Source organism: Orycteropus afer, unplaced genomic scaffold (assembly GCF_000298275.1).
Source record: "Orycteropus afer afer isolate SDZICR_OR568_19922 unplaced genomic scaffold, OryAfe1.0 scaffold00031, whole genome shotgun sequence".
Taxonomy (NCBI): Eukaryota; Metazoa; Chordata; class Mammalia; order Tubulidentata; family Orycteropodidae; genus Orycteropus; species Orycteropus afer.
Genome location: NW_006921618.1, coordinates 13591077 through 13597076, shown reverse-complemented (window position 1 = coordinate 13597076; position 6000 = coordinate 13591077).

The following is a 6000-nucleotide window of genomic DNA, read 5'->3' as shown; positions in this document are numbered from 1 at the left end:
GGTTCTTGCCCTGTTAGGAGATCTCCCCAGAACAAGACACCAGCCAAGTAACCTTGGCTAAACAAAATAAGTCACCAGGGCTTGGAAGAAGCTAGTTCCTTGCAATCCCCGGGGGATTTACCTGGAATGTGGACAGCAGCCAACATTAGACTCCGAAGGCACTGGTCTAGACCCCTACTCCTTTTAACCAAAGTCGTAGAAGCCTATGGGACCTCTGGGGTAGAGCTCTTTCCTTGGTTCTTCTCATTTCTTGGTCCTTGCTCCCATTCCCTTTTCCTCAGGATCTGCACTGGCTTCTTCTGAACATCTAAGTCAGCTTTCCGCCACATCCTACAGCCTACATCCTGATCACTCCCCGCCTCTTCCTTCTGCATCTTTCCCCAAGCTGTTCCCACTCTGCACTCCCAGCTACTAATCCCTTCAGTAGTCGCACTGTTAACCTCCTACGTCAGCGTTCTCATTTTCTATTACTTTCTCATTTTCTATTACTTCCGCTGTCCCCATTATTTCTCCCACAGCTGCTTTCCCATCCAGTCACCTCCCTCTCCTCTCGACTACCCCTGCAGCTCGGCACCTGATCAGCTTCTCTCCGAGCCCTTCAACCATTCCAGTTGGCCGACACTTCCTCACGACGTGGCGCTGGAAGACTACGTCATCGTTGGGCGCTAGGACACGTCCCTTCGTTAGCTAGTGGGCGGAACTTTACTCTGCGCATGCGAGCCAGGAGGAGTCGCGGGGCCAACATTTCGGGGCTGTGATTTGCGCAGTCGGGAAGACGGGGAGAGGGTTGAGTGTGATAGCCGAGTGTGCGAACTAGGGTGGTGGGCGGGGAGGCTGTTGGCCTTGTGTTGGGGACAGGGCTGGCGACAGCGGGGTCAAGACAACCTGTGGGGAGTAGAGGAGGCAGTGGGGAGCGGAGGAGGCAGTAAACCCCTAAGTTAAGAGGCTGCAGATGTACTGTGTTGAAGAAAATGTGGGGCAGGGCAAGAATTCCTACCTCAGAATCAGGGCTTCTCAGTGACTGATAGCAGTTTAGGTGGCACAGTGCCTAAGGCATTTGACTGCTAACCAGGAGGTTGGCGGTTCAAACTCACCAGCCACTCCGCGGAAGGACTACTGGGTAATCTACTTCCCTAAAGATTTACCGTCTGGGAACCCAATGGGGGCCCTTCGCTATAAGTCGGAATCCTCTAGATGGCAGTGGGTATGGTTTTTGGGGGTGGGGGAGAGCCGAACTGGACTTCTTTAGAGGCCTGGTATGTTGTTAGGGGACGTGGATTGGGCGCCTACACACAGCGTCTCTGTACAGCAGAACAAAACACTGCCCGGTCTAGTGCCATCCTCACAATTGCTAAGCTTTTCATAAAGTTGTCCAGTAATATATCAGACACTGTTTCATTGCTATTCATAAGGTTTTAGCGGCCAGTTTTTTCAGAAGTGGATAGCCCTGTCCTTCTTCCTACTCTGTCTTCTGGTATGGTGCAGTCTTAAAAATCTATTTTACTGGGTTTTTATTTATTTTCCGTGGATTTAATCGTTTGGAATGAAGTTCCTAGCCCTATTCAATTTTATAATATCAACTCGTTTTGTGCTTATCTCAGGAAATCAGATTTTATGATTTGCAGATTCCGGGGACCCACTATACGAAGTCAAAAAAGGGCTAAAGCCAGAAAGCACTCTGCTATACAAATAACTTATGAAATAACAGAAAGGCTTTCTGTTTATAGAACACTTCAACACCTCAATAACAAAAAGACAAACAATCCAATTAAAAAATGGGCAGAAGACATGAATAGACACTTCACCAAGGAGGATATTCAAGCGGCCAACAAACATATGAAGAAATGCTCACGATCATTAGCTATTAGAGAGATGCAAATCAAAACAACAATGAGATACCATCTTGCTCCAGCACTAGTATCCAAGCTCAACAAGACAAAAAATAACAAATGCTGGCGAGGTTGTGGAGAGATAGGGACTCTCATACACTGCTGGTGGGACTGTAAAATGGTACAACCATTGTGGAAAGCAGTATGGCGATTCCTTAAAAAGTTGGAATTAGAAATGCCATTTGACCTAGCCATCCCATTACTAGGTATATACCCTAGAGAAGTGAGAGCCATGACAAGAAGAGATACATGCACGCCGATGTTCATCGCAGCACTATGTACAATAGCCAAATCATGGAAACTACCTAGATGTCCATCAACTGAGGAATGGATAACCAAACTATGATACATACACACAATGGAATACTATGCACCGCTAAAGAATAATGTAGAATCTGCAAAACACCACATAACGTGGATGAACTTGGAGGACATTATGCTGAGTGAAATAAGTCAGTCACAAAAGGACAAATATTGTATAAGTCCGTTATTGTAAAAGTTAAGGAAAGGTTTATCTATTGGAGGAAATTTTCTTTGTTGGTTAGCAGGGGTGGGAGGGGAGGGGAGGGAACGCAGTTAGATAGTAGTGATAAATACTGATTTGGGTGAAGAGAAGGACAATGTACCAAATGTGAGTGACCAATATGGCAGCATTGAGGATGAGAAAGACATAGAGAGGTACATGGGAAGTACAGACAACAAACATGAACCCTTTTGCATATACAGTACTGAGTTGTCAGTGAAGGCAAACGGGTATATGGACGGATAGATAGGTGGACAGGCTAAACAATTAGGTATGTCTAAATGGGGAGTGTATCCAAGATCATATATAGGGTTGGCAGACAATGGTCCTATAAGTTTATGTGAGTGATCAGAATTCCCAGGTGTATAGTAGAGCTGACAAGGTGCAAGGTTATGGTCATTGCTTGGTCACAGCCAGCTACCCAGAGCGACTGAGTAGTTGATCCTGTGGGCTTGGGACCATAGTCGCAGGGGACATCAAGCTCAATTGTCATAACATACTATACAAAACATTGTTCCACCTCCTACTTTGGCAAGTAGCGACTGGGATCTTAAAAGCTAGCAAGCTGCCATCTAGATGCAACAATGGGTGTCTCCTCGTCAAGAAGAAAGAAGAAAACCAAATGAATGGAAACAATCAGTCCTAGCGACTGGTACACCATCTGATCTGCAACCTATACAACTATGAGACCAGAAGAACTAGATGGTGCCTGGCTACCACTGTCATCCACTTGGAAGGGATGTAGGAGATCCTGCATAGAGAGGGAGAACAATGTGGAACTAAATTCAAAATCATTTGGAGGCAAAAAAAAAAAGAAGGTGGGGACCAGGTTTGCTGGTCCAATAGAGCCTGGTGGAACCACTGAGACTATGGCCCCTAGCTGCCCTTCAGGTCTGGAATTGAACCCACACCTGTGGTTTCCAGCCAAACAAAGTACAGGCAAGTGAGTTAAACATTTACCTCAAGTAGACACACACCCTGAAGAGAACAATCATGGGAGAAGGAAGGGCTGCTTATGCACAGGGAGACAGCTCAGGGCGCAGAAGAGTATGGAGGGATGGACACTGGGAAGAGGTAACTATGGGGAGGAAGTGGGAGGGGAGCTGTTGTAAATTTTGGTCAATGACATGAGACAAAGTATATGTGAACTGCTGTTTGAAAAGTGCATTTACTCTGTAAATCTTCACCCAAATCAAAATAAAATTTTTTAAAAAATAGAATAATGAAAATAAACTAAAAAAAAAAAAAAAAGGCTTTCTGTTAACCCCTAGTAGAAAAAAACAAGGCATTGGCTTTGTACTTAATTTTTATGGAAAGCTGTTGTAGGAATTTGAGGCTCTGACTCACTAAAAAAAGTTGGAAGTCTATTTTCTCAAACTTAAAAAAACAAAAACACCTTTTAAGAATCTGATGCAACCAGTCTTCTGTTCAATGCATGAAACATCCATCTGAATGTTCTGAATATGGAATAGAATTACAAGGCAAGGAGATACTGCATTGACGATGCCTAATCCATTGTGTCTTCCCTCTGTCCAAAGAGAGCTCTGATGGCTCTGTGGTTAAAGCATTGAGCTGTTTAACCAAAGGTTGGGTGTTTGAACCCATCAGCAGCTCCACTGGTGAAAGACAAGGCAGTTTGCTTCTGTAAAGATTTATAGCCTTGGGAAACCTAATGGGGCATTTTTACTATGCTATAGGGTCACGAGTCAGAACCGACTTGATGGCAGTGGGTTTGGTCCCTTTTATCATAAAAGGGTTACGTTGAACAGAATAATATGATCAAAGAAAGGCATAGAGGTAACCCACCCAGTAATAATCTTAAACTTTTCCATCCTTAATGCTTTGCAGCCTAGAGGGTAAATTTTGGCCTAGCAGGTTTACTTCAGTTTTGCAAAGACCATTTACTAAAGCCCAGTCGGTTTGCTGCTTTATGAGAATGTAGTTAGCTTTGGCTTTTTGTACAGGCCAGAAACCGCCTTGTCGGATATATGAAACTTCTTACTCTTGCTCTAGTAAAGTTGCTCTATTTCCTTGCACTTTTGTGTAATTACTGGTACACGTCTAGTCAAGTGTCTTTAAAAATCCTTCCTGTAGGGGGAGCTAAAGGTTTTAAAATAAAATGTGTAGCAGCAATATGCTAGCAAACTTTGGCTCAAGAAAATGTCAAGTGTTTATAAGCTAGTCAGTGTCATCTCCTCTGGCCTCAGTTTCCTCCCTTCCACTTATTTCCCTCTGGGGTGGTAGAAGGAAGTTAATATGTGTAAAGGACTTTGGGGCATAAGGGACAAAGTATTATTACGGTCTCAAGCCACGGCCCCATCTTTTCATCGCAGCTAGTGGCACAAGTGACCCCATTCTTATGCATGCCAAACCCCTAATCCCCTCTTGAATGTGGCAGCTTCCAAGGAAAGGACAAGAGGACTTAACTAGAAACAAAACCCCACAGTAATGAGGTCCTAAAAGGATTGAACTTTGCAGATTCAGTCCTAACATAGTGGCTGAACAGAAAACTTAATGGCTCTTCTGTGACCTGAGTCCCAGTCCAAGGTGGGAATTTTATGCCAGAGGAAAAGCATCCTAAATATCTGACAAAGGAGACAGGTTCAGTACCAATAAGTCTTTATTTATTCATTGTATTTTCCCAGGGAAAAGAGAGGGGAAGGCAAAAGGATCAGCATGTGTTACAAAATGATACAAGGGAAAGGAATTACCCAGTACAGCAAAATAGCCATCAAATAAACACACCCCAGTGATGGGGGGTGTCATCAAAGCCCAATGGGGCTCAGCCTCCTGCAGTTCAGGAATGAGGTGAAGGGATCAGGGAAAGAACAGACAGGTACACACTTTCCTACCCTCCCTCCCTCCCCATAAATTCAAGATTTCACACAAAGCTTTGGTTTCTAGCAGTAAACATGGAGTTACATTCGTCCGTCTCCTATTTAACAATCTTGTGGCCACTTTGACATTAAGTTCTTGCACCTGCATAAAAAGTTCCTGAGTGACTTGGAAATACATTCATCTTCCCTTTCTTGGTCTCCCATCCCCACTTTCTATGTTTTTCTCTACCCTACGATTGGAGATTAAGTAGCTTTTGTCCATCCAAATACTAACAAGTTTTGGCATGAATCACAGCAAGGACTGGTCTTGACTCAGAAGGTTGGAAATGAGGGATGGACTGTTCCTAGCTTCTTCGGGTTTTTTAAACAGAATGTTTAAGGGTTGTGGAAATCCCCCCAAAATTAAATGTGTATATGTGTTGGGTTTTTTTTTTTAGGGGGGGTGCATGCTGGGGAGGTGGTAGGGTAGGAGTCAAATTTTTAGGACAGATGATCTGGCTCAAAAGAGGAAATAGGGGAAGGGGAACACAAAAGAAAGGATGGTTCAAGGCCCACTTCAAGAATAAGGGTCCCCAAGCTTATATTTCAGATCCTTTTGCCTGGTGCAGAACCTTCTGCCGAAGATGCTTTGGCTATTTATCTTTCAATACAAAAGAAGTTTGTAAACAATAAAGATCCCAAAAGAACATGGAGAAAGACCAACACATTATATTTACACAAACTAGGCCTCCTAGCAATCACCAAATCAGCA